Here is a 15787-nt window from a genome sequence, read left to right as displayed (position 1 = left end):
GGCTTCTCTCAGCCAATCAGTTGGCCAGGTTAGATTCCAATTAGAGTTATGTAGATAGGAATACTACATCACAACAACATTTAGACTTCATTTTGGTATATTTTCTCAAAAACAGCTCAATAAATGTTGACCAAAACAAATGAAGATTGTGAATTTCAGTGACCTTGCCTTTGGTGGCTCATGAATTTTTAAGAGGTGGCGCGAAAGAAGGAATTAATATAAGCATGTGTGTAGCAGGCTGACACACATAAAAGTGCTTAGTCACAAAGTACCTGCCCTTGCTCCACTTGTCGCTCGCACCTTTCTTGCCTAAAAGGGCGGTGATTCATTGTGCACTGTGCACCTTGTGCTCCTCCACAGTGGCTACACTGTCCGGGGTGTGGGGGAGCTTACTTCATTCGTAAGTGCCTGGGGGAGAAAGATGTGGTTCACAGACAGTGATGACAGAGCTGCAGGCTCGGGCAGCAGGAGAGGCAGCAATGGCGGTCTCTCTGTGCCCCTGCCAAGTCTTGCCAACTCTTTTCATTGGCTGACCGTTTGGAGGGTCAGCCAATTAGAGGAAGAGCTAAGGATGTGGAGGCCCACCTGACCTTACATTAGTGCTTCCAAGTAAGCAATCAGCTCACCCTGAGTGCCAGAGAAAGTGCTGCATTTGTCAGCATCTGTTGCCCTTATTTTGCATCTTATATACATACTGAGCATATGAGATTTGGGCGAAACTGGAATCATCCACCTTGCATGCCCTTCTACTGCAACACTTGGCATCAGACAAGATTGTCATTCTGTTCTGCCTGCCTTTTCCACACCGGTTGGGGCATCACCGCAAATGCCCGAATTGACATCCGAAACTGAACCTTGAACTTCCAGGTCAAGTTGGGAGCCAACCTGTCTAGGTAGGGAGTTGGTGTTCTCATTCTCAAACTTTTCTTTGGTAATTTGAGTGGAAAGTGCAATTCATGGGACCTCAAGAAACTTTTTGTCTTTTTCGCGCAACTATTCTAAGTTCAAACGTCATCAATTGCACCCTTCTTCTGGAGAATTTTGTGTACATTCATCAAATGGGGTCACGCGAATAAACAATCTAAAATATAAGATCCTTTGAACTGATGAATGTAAACCTAATTCAGAGTCCCCACTGTGAATGGGTATTATAAGTAACCAGCCCCTTAAGCATAGATGCACAGATGAACTCAACCAATGCCTCTGCAGGGTGGACAATTTCTATAGAATGACGTTAACTTGTAAATTTGCTTTCAGGAAAATTACCGATTTAATCCGTACATTTTTATTCAGTTTCATTATTTTTAACAGTTCCCGCAAAGCATGCGTATTCTCTCAGTTGAATTCAATGCACATATATACTGAATTGGTGACTTTGAAAATGACTTTAAAGAACAGCTACTGTAAAAATCAGCCATTCGCGTTGCTTTTTCTCCGGTGGGCCACAGTGGTTTTCTTCACTGCTTGGCTGCTACTTACGCTCTAAAATAATATGCACAGAGTCACCGTTGTGTGAAGTAAGGGCGAATGCATATTAAGTGCCACAGCTGAAAAGATCACACAACCTGCGAAGATGGGATGCAGAGACCAAGGAATACCGCTGCAGTCTAATTACACCACGGCGCAAGGGAAGGACTTTCTTCCCCCTCTGGGCTCCACCTCATTACAAAAAGTAATTTAACAAGGTGTGCAGTGACATTATACATTTGAGGCGGGTAAGCAAATCAACAATTATTAATTATTTAGCTCAGATGTACTGTAGCAGAATACTTTAACTTACCGGTTTAATAATATCTTAAAGGTTGAGTCAATATATCTGCTTTGGTACCAATAGTAAGATGTGAATGCATCGCAGGGAGTTTTTATAGCGCAAATTCCTTTAGGAAAGTCTTCAATTACTATACAGGTGTCATTTGCCTTCTTGATTGCCTACAGTAAGCCTTTTAGATACTACAGTGTCCTAATTTTGTGATTCTCGCCAAGCTAAGATATGGTTAGAAGGGACTCAGGTTTGAGGCATAAGCGTGTTCTATTGTCTATTGTTTATTCTTTGGTGGCATAAATATTCATCAGCAGATTTGGAGTAAATAATTCAGATGTGGAATAAAAAATTCCTTCCTTGGAATCTTTTAGGCAAATTTCTGGTTGATCAGCTGGTTGGTCTTAAATATTGAGGAAGCTGTAGGTTGTTTTCGCTAATGATATGCTGATGGACATGGTCCAATTACTTTAATTCACAAATTCCTGCCCACTTCATCAACAAATATCATTGACTGTGCTCAGTGGAGTAGCTGGACCTACTGCCACCCGGTCGGCTCCTAGGTGTTTGCTGCCCGGTGCAGGTAGGAGTGCCGGGGGATGGCGGCCAATGGACATAGATGACTTGTTCTGGGGGTAAGGGCAGCTGATGGACAACTTGTTCTCTGGGGCGGGAGTGGTGAAAGTCGACAGACATGACTTGCTCACCTCCACCCCCCCAAAAAAAGAGTGCCACTCGGGGTGGACCATCCCCGGTCCCCTAGCTACACCACTGATTGCGCTCTTGTACTGCACATGAGTAAAGACGCAAAGTTAACAGTAATGGTGCAGGTTCTCTTAAAATGTCAGATACTATTTGGATAAAAATGCACATTGTTGTTCTTTTATACCTTGCTTCACATTTTCACAGTGTGTTACTTGACTAGGCCAAAAGAACATTCTACTTTTTCCTTACTAAATTTCTAGTGGTGCTACATGGAAAAACTTTTACATGTGCAGGTATAATTCACAGCCATAGAACTATAGGGTTTTTCTATTGTACAACTTGTATATTTTTCGGTCTGACCTGAGAGTGCTGCTGTCACTTGTCTATATGGAAACAGCCGCAAATAGATCTTTCAGAGTACTACAGAGGGGTTTAGACTCTACCCCATATTGATTCCTCTGAGTACAGGATTAGATTTAGCCGAGGTTGTGTGCTTCAACTGAAAAGAATGCTTGACTTCCCCTTTTGCCAAAATTTATACTCAATACAGTAGGATTTAGTTGGCTATGGTCACACGCCAATGATCATGGCTATGATCTGTTTATTGTGAAATGGTACCATAAAGGCAGTCGGCCTGGTGTATTTATTGTGAAAAGCATGTTAATATCAATAGGCATTTAAGGGTGGATTATTATTACTCTGTATTAAAGCCCACAGATAGGTATTTTGTCAAATGAAATCTCACAGATTACTGTTGTAGTCAAGGGCTTTGGTGTTGGTTAGCGCTCTGACAAACTGCAGATCTAGAAGGTTTGCTCTGTGAGAATCCTTGTTAGGCCCTATTAAGAGAGAGAGCAATTTTCTAAGCCAACTTTAATTTTGTATTCATTTGTAATGTTATGACCATGTGCCTAGTGAGAAAGTTTGCACTCAAAACAGTAGGCCTGAGTTGGTTATGGTGACAACCTGAACTCCTATTGGTGCAGTGGAAATGTTATATTCCAGGCCATAGGTCTGATCAAATAAGTAAGAAACTATGTGATACAAGTGGTAAGCCAGTGTTGGTTATTGTGAAAGGCATGTGTTAAAGCCAGTAGGCATTCAACAGTGGATTATCATATTGTGTTTCAGGCTATTGACAATTACTTTGCTACTTGTAATCTCACATATTACTATAGTAGCCAAGATGTTGGTGTTGATCATCCACTCTACCAAACCTATGGGTATTTTCACTGTTATCATTCATGTTAGGTTCTATTGAGAGAGACTGTGTATTGTTTTGCAAACTGTAGTTCTCTACATATTTGTAATTCTATAACTGTATTCATGATTGTTGCCAGTGTATGCATACTTTAATAGGCATATGTTGGTTATGATGTTGAGCCAATGGTATATGTTTTAGGCCTAACTGGCTTTTTTCCAAAAGTTATGTCAGAGTCCTTAGGTTTTATCTAGTTAATATGAAAAGTTCTGACAGAGCCAGTAGACCTGATTTACTCTGTGAGAAAAACATATGTTCAAGGCAATAGGCTTATAGGGATGGATTGGTATTACTTATGCTGGAAGGTAGTTATTTTTGTTACCTGGAAACTCACCAGTTATAGATAGGCAAGGGTGTTTTTGGTGTAGGCGACCCACCCAGAAAAAACATGGGTATAGAAGTGTACTACAATAATCCTCCTTAAGCCTTTTTAGGAGGGCTTTTATATTGTGTAGACAACAGTAATTTTGTGTATGACCAATTTTTCTTCTTTATATACTGATGTCTGGTTTGTGGGAAAACTTCTGCCCCACGCAATAGGTTTTACTTGATTTTGGTGACAAGCTAATAATGATAAAGGTTTTATGCTAGTTTGTTACAAGTTACAATAAAGACAATAGGACTGACATATATGTTGAGAAAATATTGTTACATGGAATCTCATAGATTAGCATAGTAAGTAATGGTGTGAGTGTACAAGATTTACACTGTGAGAGTCCTTGTTAGGCCCTCTTAGGAGATATAGTATTACGCTTTGCCAAGTGTAACTCTGTATAGATTTGTCATTTTATGACTGTATATCCAGTGCTTGCCTTGTGAAAGTTCACACTAAGTCCAATATGTCGAGGTTGCTTATGGTGACAAGCTAGTGATAACAGCTATAGCTAGATTGGTGAGAAGGGAATATTTATGCCAGATGCCATAGGTCTGGTCTGTTTATCATGAAAAATGATGACAAAGACAATTGTCACGACTTATTAATTAATAAAAGCATTTGTTAAAGCCTATATGCCTATAACAGTGAACTGTTATCACACTGTTACAGGCTGTAGACAGGCATTTTGTTACATGCAATCTCACAGATTACCATAGGAGGCATTCATTTTGGTGTTAGTCACCCACTCTGAAAAACCCTAGGAGTAGAAGATTTTTAATGTGAGGATTCTTGTTAGGTTCTATTGAGAGGGACTGGATATTATTTGACCAACTGTAATTCTGTACATACTTTTAGTTTTATAACTCTATACATAATGGGTGCCTGTTTAAGCGCACTTAAAAATGCCTGTGCTGGTTATAGTGTCAGGCCAATAGAGAAGGCTATAGGTCTTATAAATTGACTGGGAAAAGTTATGTCAGATTCCTCAGATGTGATTTGTTCATAATGAAAGTTATGATGAACCAAGTAAGCCTGACTTACTTATTATGAAAAGCACGTGTTAAAGGAAATAGGCGTTTAATGGTAGATTGTTATTACGCTGTTCTCAAACCTGCATGCAGGTACTTTGTTACACGTAATCTTGCAGATTATCGTAGTATGCAAGGGATTTGGGTGTTGGTCACTCACCTAAACAAACTATGACCCTGGAAGATTTGCTCAATGGTAATCATTATTTGACTGTATTGGTTGGCATTTGATACTGTTTTGCTAACTCGAATCTTTCACATTATTTAACATTTTAATACAGTGTACCTATAGGTTGACGTGTGGGAAAGCGTATGCCTAACGCATAGGTCTGATTTGGTTATGGTGACAAGACTATGATAACAGGCATCGGGATAATTGGCTCACTAGGAAAAGATATTTCAGATGACGCTCACCTCATCTGCAGTGCGCTGCACCCTTCGTGACCACTTCCTCTAAAGTAGGAGAGCATTTAGGAATGCTTTTGTCTATAGTGTATCATTCTTTTACCATTTCAAGATGGCCTACACATAGGTTATAAAAGGCAACTGAAACGATATTTCAGATGTCATGTCTAATGTGTTTATCATGAAAAGGTACGACAAAAGAAGTAGGTCCAATTTACTTACTAAATAAGTTGTTGTTTAAAGCAGTAGGCCTTTAAGAGTGGATTGCTTTTTGCATCTTGTTAAAGCTTGCAGTCAGGTATTTATTTTACTTGAAATCTCAAAGGTTATCTTCCCCTGTGCCCCCCCCCCGCATGCCCATTCGTCGCCCCGCTCCCGCCTCCCAGCTGCTCCTCTCTCCCACCTCCCCTTATATGGCTGCTACTGTGCGGTGAGGAGAGCGACCCTTGACCCTGTCTTCAGGCAGGTCACTCCCCCACACCGCACAGCTCCACCAGTGTGACTGTGTGCCTCTGCTGCTTGACACCGCCGCTGCCACAGGTTCGAGGCATCTCTGCCTCGGTAGTCCGGTACTGCTGTATTCTTTGTATTGCTGCCTCTTGTGTATTTTTGTCTCCCACTGACCTAACTTTGCCTTTTTCTCCTTTTGTTATCTCTGTGCCCCCCCGTTTTTGCCTTCGGTACCCTTATCCTTAATTCGCCCTTTTTCCCGCTGCTGCCTCCCGTGCAACCCCGCCCCCTGCACACCCATTCGTCGCCCCGCTCCCGCCTCTCAGCTGCTCCTCCCTCCCACCTCCCCTTATATGGCGGCTGCTGCGCGGTGAGGAGAGCGACCCTTGACCCTGTCTTCAGGCAGGTTGCTCTCCCACGCCGCACAGCACCACCAGTGTGACTGTGTGCCTCTGCTGCTTGACACCGCCACTGCCGCAGGTTCGAGGCCCCTCTGCCTCGGTAGTCCGGTACTGCTGTATTCTTTGTATTGCTGCCTCTTGTGTATTTTTGTCTCCCACTGACCTAACTTTGCCTTTTTCTCCTTTTGTTATCTCTGTGCCCCCCCCTGTTTTTGCCTTCTGTGCCCCCTGGTGCCCTTTGCCTTAATTCGCCTGTTTTTCCCGCCGTTGCATCCCCTGCGGCTCTGCCTCCCTGCACGCCCATTCATAGCCTCCCTCCCGCCTCCCAGCAGCTCCTCCCTCCCACCTCCCCTTATTTGGCGGCCGCTGCACGGCCGCGCCGCGCCGCTGGCACGCCTAAGACAAGCCCGTCTGCACCCATCCACACCTGGACCGCGCACAGCGCCAGACACCCTGGTCCCTAGACCGCCACGACGATGACCAAGACCACTACGACTCCAGCACCCTCCACGCTCTCAGCACCGGACGATCCCACACCTGCTTCCAAGCCACTCCGAAGCGCACCCAGGGACCCTTCTCCTGCCGGAGCTGCAGCTTCACCAGCCTCTGAGCCACCAACCCGCCCACCGTGACAGGACGCAACCACCTCAGATGCTTACTACTCAACACCCGCTCCGCACGCAAACACGCCGTCAAACTCTGGGACCTGCTCGACTCATCCTCCCCGGATGTCGCCTTCCTGACAGAGATCTGGATGAACGCCTATCGGGCTAGACATCGCCATAGCCATCCCGGACGGCTACAAGATCACCCGCAGGGACTGCACCAACGGAGTAGGAGGAGGAATCGCCATCGTCCACAGGAACACCCTCAGGGTTTCGACCAGCACCGACGACACCCTCAGCACCGCCGAACACCTGCACTTCCAGATCGACACTGATCCCAAAACCACCTTCAGAGGGACTCTTGTCTACAGACCCCCCAGACCCCGGTCACAGTTCAGCGACTCCATTGCCGACTTCATCAGCACGCACGCTCTTGCCTCCACAGACTACATTCTCCTTGGGGACCTGAACTTCCACCTCGAACAACAAAGACAGCAACTCCACCACCCTGATTGACAACCTCGCCAACCTCGGACTCAGGCAGCTCAACACAATGCCCACCCACTCCGCCAGCCACACGCTCGACCCCATCTTCTCCGCAAGCTCCCACGTCACCTTCAGCCACACCACCGAACTCCACTGGACCGACCATTGCTGCATCCACTTCACCTTCCGGAAACCCACCACGCACCACCGCACTCAACAGATCCCCGCCGCAGCTGGAACAAAGTCACCAAAGACCAGCTCAACACCACCCTCGCCCCAAACCCCCCCCGCCGACCCCACCGCCACCGCCACCCACAACCTCACACGATAGATCGATGACTGCGTCAACACTCTCATCCCGATCAAGAAACCCTCCAACAGACGCACTGACAGGAAAGCCAGCTGGTTCACCACGGACCTCCAAGCCTCCAAGCAAAACTGCCGAAAACTCGAGAAGGAATGGCACCGCGAACAAACACTGGACAGCTATGCAGCCCACAAGAACGCCATCCGCAGACACCATCACCTCATCCGATCTGCCAAAAGAGCCTCCTTTAAAGACCGCCTCGACAACAACGCACACAACAGCAAAGAGCTCTTCAACATCGTGAAAGAACTCTCCAACACCAACGACATCCCACAATCGCAAGACCTGTGCAACTCCCTAGCCACCTTCTTCCACTGCAAGATCGCAGACATCCACGAGAGCTTTAACAACGAGACCGCCCTGACAGCCACCGACACCTCAGACCCTCCGGCAAACATCCACATCGACCCCCTGCTCACCTGGACCAATGTGAACGACGACGACACCATCAAAATCATGAGCACCATCCACTCCGGCTCCCCGTCAGACCCTTTCCCGCACCATCTTCAACAAAGCCAGCGCCACCATCACACCCTATCTCCGCAAGGTCATCAACACCTCCTTCGAGACCTCAATCTTCCCAGAGAGCTAGAAGCACGCCGAGATCAACGCCCTGCTCAAGAAACCCAAGGCGGATCCGAGAGACCACAAGAACTTCCGGCCCATCTCACTGCTCCCGTTCCCGGCGTACGTCCTCGACGTCCTCAAGGAGAACAACATCTTGGACCCATCCCAGTCTGGGTTCCGCAGTAACCACAGTACCGAAACCGCCCTCATCGCCGCCACCAACGACATCAGGGCCCTGCTGGACAACGGTGAAACCGCGGCCCTCATCCTCCTGGACCTCTCAGCCACCTTCGACACATGTTGCCACCGCACCCTACGCACCCATCTCCACAACGCAGGGATCCGAAACAAGGCTCTGGAATGGACCACCTCCTTCCTCTCCGACAGAACCCAGAGTGTCTGCCTCCCACCTTTCCGATCCAATTCCTTTGAGATCATCTGCGGCGTACCCCAAGGATCCTCCCTCAGCCCGACACTGTTCAACGTCTACATGGCACCTCTCGCCCACATAGCCCGACTGCACAACCACAACTTCATCTCCAAGCCGACGAAACCCAGCTGATCCTCTCACTCACCAAGGACCCGTCACTGCCAAAACCAACCTCCACGAAGGAATGAAGGCGGTCGCCGAATGGATGAAGAACAGCCAACTGAAGCTGAACTCTGACAAGACGGAGGTCCTCATCCTTGGCTCCACCCCCTCAGCCTGGGATGAATCCTGGTGGCCGACCTCCCTGGGAGCAGCACTGACACCCACCGTCCACGCACGCAACCTGGGGTTCATCCTTGACTCCACACTCTCCATGACCAAGCAAATCAACGCCGTCTCATCCTCCTGTTTCAACACCCTCCGCATGCTCCGCAAGATCTACAGAAGGATCCCCATCGAAACAGTTACGCAGGCCCTCGTCAGCAGCAGACTGGACTACGGGAACGCCCTCTACGCAGGAACTTCAGCTAAACTCCTGAAACGACTACAACGCATACAGAACGCCTCTGCACGCCTGATCCTCGCTATCCCTCGCCACAGCCACATCACACCCCACCTAAGAAACCTGCACTGGCTCCCCGTCAACAAGAGGATCACCTTCAAGCTCCTCACCCACGCACACAAGGCACTCCACAACACCGGACCGGCATACCTCAACCGACGACTCACCTTCTACACCCCGAACCGCCAACTCCGCTCCACCGACCTCGCACTTGCAACCTTCCCCGCATCTGAAGAACGACCACCGGCGGCAGATCGTTCTCCCACCTCGCCGCGAAGACCTGGAACACCCTCCCCATCCACCTGCGGCAGACCCAGGACCACCATTCCTTCAGGAGGCTACTCAAGACATCGCTGTTCGAGCAGTAGCAGCACCCTACCCCCCCTCCCGCCCAGCGCCTTGAGACCCTCACGGGTGAGTAGTGCGCTCTATAAATGCTCTGATTGATTGATTGATTGTAGGGAATGATTTTAATGTTAGTTACCCCCTCTTACAATCTCAATAGGTAGAAGATTTGTTTACATCTCTTTGTAAGGCCTAATAGGCTTAGCTATCTGCCAGGATCTTTCCATTAAAAACATCATTAAATAATACAGACATCAATATACATAAATGTATATGCTTATTGATGCATAGTGGAGCTTTGGATCAGCCCTCTTCTGCCATTGGTCTGTTTTAGTGTCATTTACACTCTGCTTCCATCCATGACAGCTTACTGAATGATTTAATGGTGCCAACCACACCAGTCTCTGTATTTTGCCATGTCAATGACAGCATTTTCGATCATGTGCACATCCCCCTGAAAATGAGTGTGGTTCACTTTCAGGGCAGGTTGGCTAGTCCTCCTATAGTTTTCAGTTCTCTCCTTTTCTAGTTCCCCTTTCATTTATTTGATTCTCCTCTTTTTAATCTATTTTTTCTAAAGCGGGTTCAACAGCTATCTAAGCAATGCTAATGGACCTCTTGCGCATTTCATTTGCAGAGGGACGCATTCTTAATGATCACTTCTTCCAAATTAGGAGACCATTAAGGAATGCAGTAGTCCATAGTGTATCATTGTGTTACCATTCCATGACAGTTCGGGCTGGACTGTTCCCATGAGACTCAGGGTCACACTGATTTGCATATGGCCATGTCTGAACTGGGGTGGTGGAGTGAGCTAAAGAATGATGATGAATTAAACCCAGATCAGTTGACTGGGGGTGAGTGTTTGATTTGCTCAAGCGCTCCGTCCATCATCCCCTTTGGTACCATTCCATGATGGCCTACACATTGGTTCCAAATGTGGTGGTCAGGCTGGAATTTTGAAACAATGGTAAACGGTGTACGATAGCATTGCAAGAGGAACACCCGCTGCTATGTTTAGTTTTGTTATTGCCAGTGTATGCCGTCTGGGTTTAGATGGCAGCATGTTTTTTTTTTTTCTACTTGTATTTTTTAAATGTATCTTGCAATAATGTTGCGTTTGTGTCTGCGTTGTGGTTGAGTCAGAGGGTGATTATAAGAATGCATCAGTGGATGAATGACTGGATGCACGAGTTCAATGATGAACGACAAAGTGCATGTGTGATCACTTGCTGAATACATAAACACATCAATGACACGAAACCCGAACGATTGCCAATGCTTGTCATCATTCAAGTTGGCATCTGTACAAGTATCCCATCAACAATGAGTGTTTTGTTCTTTTCTTTGTTTTGGGATTCTATTTTTGGTATTAGGGCCTGTTTGTGATTTGCATAAGCATGGCTTGTGTCTGGGAGAAGGGTGTTATAAAATGGTTTTTCTGGTCCTATACTGTACTTATGATTGAGAATGGGTCATTTGTCATTAGATGGAAAGCGCGGATGCAGTGTGTGGCAAAGGGCGACCCTGACGAGGGCAGAAAGATGGGTCATGGAGAGAGAGAGCATTCCGCTGTCGAACCCTGCAAAGCCTTTCATTAGATGAAATACTGAACAAATAATGTTTATAATATACATGTTTTGTAGAGATATTCAAAGGATGATTGCGGTCTCCCCCAGTGCTATTTGTAGCATCCAGTTTATTAGCTTGGCCATCACCCCGAGCATGCTTACATTTCGACAGCAGTAGTTGGCACTAATCCGCTTTTTTATGCTTTTAATTTATATACTTGCTTTTACCGGAAACGCTGTAGCAGTGATTAGAGCACACGATACAAAAATCTTCAAAATGAATCAGGAACTGCGCATCATCTGATAATTGGATTTAAGTAGACAAGGGAAGAGAAGGGGAAGGAATTGAAAGTAAATGAAGCTTGAGAGGAGATTTAAAAATAGATAAAGTAGGTGAAAGTAGTGCAGACATAGGGAGGACGTGCTAGAGCTCTAATGCAAAGAACAAGTGCAGAATCTGGAAGATACACACGAAGGCTGAGGATTGGGCCAAAGGGTGACCTGAGGTCCTGGGCAGGGAGCGAGCAGCTATATATATCAAGGGCTGTGCGATTTCCATTGAAGTGCCTCAGGTTTAGGGATGCCTTCTTTATTCACGTGTTTCGCTTGTTACTGAGATGGTGATTTCTGGTTATTTATGTCCCGCTTGTAATATTGGGGGATGTGTTTCGATGTATGTGTTATGCCTAACCTAACTGCTGCATCTTATGCCCTGATATATGGATGGATGTCGTTTTGTGCCTTGCAATGTTAAAACAAAGAGTACTATTTCAGGACCTGCATAATATGTACAGTGATGGTATAGGGGGCTGTTTTCATGATGTTTTGATGATGTGTAACCTATGAGAATTTACTTTACTGCACTATCTATGATATGAACCATTGCCTATTGGCAAAGTGATTTTCGGTTTATCTGATTGTGGTCTATGTGTTTTATGTACAATATATGAGATATTTTTATATAACCTAGGGTGGAGTCTCTTTTGTGGTGTTTGTAGTCAGTCACTAGGATGTGTGTGTGTTGCGCAAACGCTTTACACATTGCCTCTGAGATAAGCCTGACTGCACTGCCAAGCTACCAAGTGGGTGAGCAGGGGTTATCTTCAGCGTGTAACTCCCTTACCCTGACTAGAGTTGTGGGTTCTGCCAGGCTAAGGCGCATGCCCTAGCAAACCAGAAACCACATTTCTAGCAATCACCCACCAGTGATGAACTATACAACATTCTGATATTACCCGACAAGCGTTTATGTAGATTCCTATTATTGCTGTATAAGGCATTTCTTGTCAAAATGCTTCTGTTCTGTTAAAATCAAATGGCCTCCGTGTGCTCTCCTCTTCATCAACCATCTCCCCTGAGGTGCGGGTGCTCCCGGGAAGAGGACGTTATGCCCCCGTCATTAGGTCCACAACCCATGAAGACATCAGGTGTGCATCTATGACATCATTCAAAGAGGCCAAGAAAGAAGAAGGTGGCAATCCGCAATGCTTCACTAATGTAGGGGAGGATGTGACGTACAGCCGAGCTTTTCTGATGCAGTAGTAGTAGGGGGTGAAAATAAGCAATGCTTCGCAGACGCTGAAGATGAGGGTGGCAATCAGCAATGCTTCACTGATGTGGAAGGAGGATGTGACAATCAGCAATGCTTCGCAGATGCGGAAGTAGAGTGTGACAATCAGCAATGGTTCACTGATGTGGAAGAAGGTGTGACAATCAGCAATGCTTTGCAGATGCGGAAGTAGAGTGTGACAATCAGCAATGGTTCGCAGATGCTGAAGAAGAGGGTGGCAATCAGCAGTGCTTCACTGATATGGAAGGAGGGTGTGACGATCAGCAATTCTTCGCTGATGCTGAAGAAGAGGGTGGGAATCAGCAATGCTTCACTGATGTGGAAGGAGGGTGTGACGATCAGCAGTGCTTCACTGATGCAGAGGTAGAGTGTAACAATCAGCAATGCTGCACAGATGCCGAAGACGAGGGTGGCAAACAGCAATGCTTCACTGATGTGGAAGGAGGGTCTGACGATCAGCAATGCTTCGCAGATACTGAAGAAGAGGGTGGCTGTTAGACCTGACATCCTTGGCGTGGGTTTTTCCCCTATCTTTTGCCTCTGCTACCTGGATTTTTGATGCTGTGCTGGATTTCGTTTTTGCTGGTTTAGATGCTTTGGACACTCTGCCACTGCTAATCAGTGCCAGAGTGTAAGTGCTCCCTGTGTAAAATATCATATTGATTGGATATACCTGATTGGCATATCTGTATCACCATGAAGTCCCTAGTAAAGTGCACTGTGTGTGCCAGGGCTGGTGACGACAGATGCTACTAGTGGGTCTGCAGCGCTGATTGCGCCGCCCACCTGTGTAGCCCTAAAATGGTGTCTCAGGCCTGCCACCGCAGGCCTGCCTGCAGTCCCCGGACTGCCATGTCCTCCTAGCCAGTGTCCACACTGACCGGGCCTAACCCTTCCCTTTTCATACCCGTCAGTCATCCCTATGGAAGGCCCAAGGTACCCCCCTGGGCAGGGTGCAGTGTATGTAAAAGGTAGAGCATGTACTAGTGCAGGTACCATGCTCTGGTAGTGAACAGCGGCCATTTTGTGGGTTCACTGCTGCAAGGTTGTCTTGTTCCATAGGCAACATGGGGGAGGCTGGTGTCAATGGCTATCAGCCTATCTTCTCATAGGAACAAGATAAGACATGAGTGTTTGATATCCCTGAGCTCAGCATTTAATAACACATCTTTTAGGAGAGGTTGTTTTTAAATCCTGAGTTGGAGAATAGTACTTTTTAGAGAGTAGCTGTTCTCTTGTCTGACCCTTCTGTGTGCCTGGGCATGCTTGTGGATTGACTGTCTGGCTTGAGAGTGACAGGGGCTGGGGATCCCCCAGGAGGTTGGCTGAGTCAGCCCTTTGCTGAATGGCGACGTTTGCAAGTAGAGTGGAGGGAGGAGATAGCACCTGGGAGTGAATAGGGCTGTGCCTGCCTGCTACACTGCTGGCTCCACCTCCCGCTGGGCGGCTGACGACTCTGCCCCTCACTCTGAAAAGAAAGCAGAAGCCAGGAAAACAAAGTGCTCCAGCAACACCCAGAACTGGATCAGACCGGGCTCAGGACCCACTTGCACAAAGACTTCAAAGACTTTTAGGGGTATAAGTACAAGACCCCTGACAACAGATTTTTAGATTCTACAATCAAGAGGAACCTCTGCCAGAAGAAGGACCGCTAAGGAACTAAAGGAAGATTGCCTTGCTGTGTGCTCTAAGGGCTGACCTGTTCTGCTGTTCAACTGAAGGAGAGAAGAAGGGCTTGCTGTGTGCTGTGCCCCTGCCTGCTTGTACTACCAAGACTTTGCTGTGTGCTGTGTCTGAAACTGAATCTCCAAGGGTCTGAGAAGAGCTGGCCTCCTGTCCTGAACCCAGGGTCAAAAGGTTCCCAAGAAACTGAACTAAGCTATCAAGATTGTGCTGCACCGGCCTGGAGTGGGACGTTGCCTGCATCTGCTAAAATCCCTGTTGCCGTGAGGGTTTTGCACTGCCAGAGGGCCGCACATCGCCCCGCAATCTCGCCGTACCTTGCCGAGGCTCCCGAAGCGAAGATCGAGCCCGCTATCCTCTCATTGGTTGAGAGGATCGAGCCCCCTCACTAACGCCGCGCTGGGATTGGTCAGTGACCTCAGGACGTCCCGAGAAGCCGGCAGAGTGGTGCCCGAGTCATCTGCGTGACCAGTCTTCATTGAAGGAGCAGCGAGTGTATCCAGCGTGCCCCCAGCCTGTTAACCCAAGAAGAGAAGGGCCGCACTGCCTTCCCGCCGCTCGTTGGATTGTTGAGAGCGGGCGGAAGGGCAGACGTGACCGGCCGGGGCTGTCAAGGAAAGATCTGCCCACGCTGAGGCTGCAGCATAACGCGCACGGTGAGACGAGCTGACTGGATATTACAGCCCTGCTGTAATACCCCCTACGATAGCGAGTAGAGACTTGAGACTGTTCTTAACCTAGAAGAAACTTCCTAGTAACCTAGTGCAACCATTAAGTTCGTGTGCAACATATCCTGTAAGTGATCATATTGTCCCCTGCTACACTATATAAAGAGATATTTTTGATATATACCTGTGTGGTCTACCTTTGTGGTGTACGAGGGAGGGGTCATTGTGGGGATTTAGTGCAAATACGTAACACATTGCCTTGGGGATAAGCCTGACTGCTCGAGCCACGCTACCTAGAGGGTGAGCAGGGGTTATCCACCATGTGTGTCCCTGTACCCTGACTAGAAGCAAGGGTCCCTATTTGGTCTAGGGTACTTACCTCTGCCAACTAGAAACCCCCAGATCTAACAGTGGCAATCAGCAATGCTTCACTGATGTGGAAAGAGGGTGTGACAATCAGCAATGTTTCGCATACGCGGAAGGAGAGTGTGACAATCAGCTATGCTTCGCAGACGCTGAAGAAGAGGGTGACAATCAGCAATGATTCA

At 47.2% G+C, this 15787-nt stretch overlaps 1 protein-coding gene across 1 annotated transcript in view; it reads left to right on the top strand.

Moving 5' to 3' along the window:
* HS6ST2 (heparan sulfate 6-O-sulfotransferase 2) overlaps positions 1-15787 on the top strand; it is a 920644-nt gene that overhangs the window by 777634 nt on the left and 127223 nt on the right. The window lies entirely within an intron of this gene.

This window comes from Triturus cristatus, chromosome 5_2 (genome assembly GCF_964204655.1).
Source record: "Triturus cristatus chromosome 5_2, aTriCri1.1, whole genome shotgun sequence".
In the NCBI taxonomy this organism is placed as follows: domain Eukaryota; kingdom Metazoa; phylum Chordata; class Amphibia; order Caudata; family Salamandridae; genus Triturus; species Triturus cristatus.
Note: the sequence above shows the minus strand (reverse complement) of the source record. Positions and strands in the feature narration are given on the sequence as shown.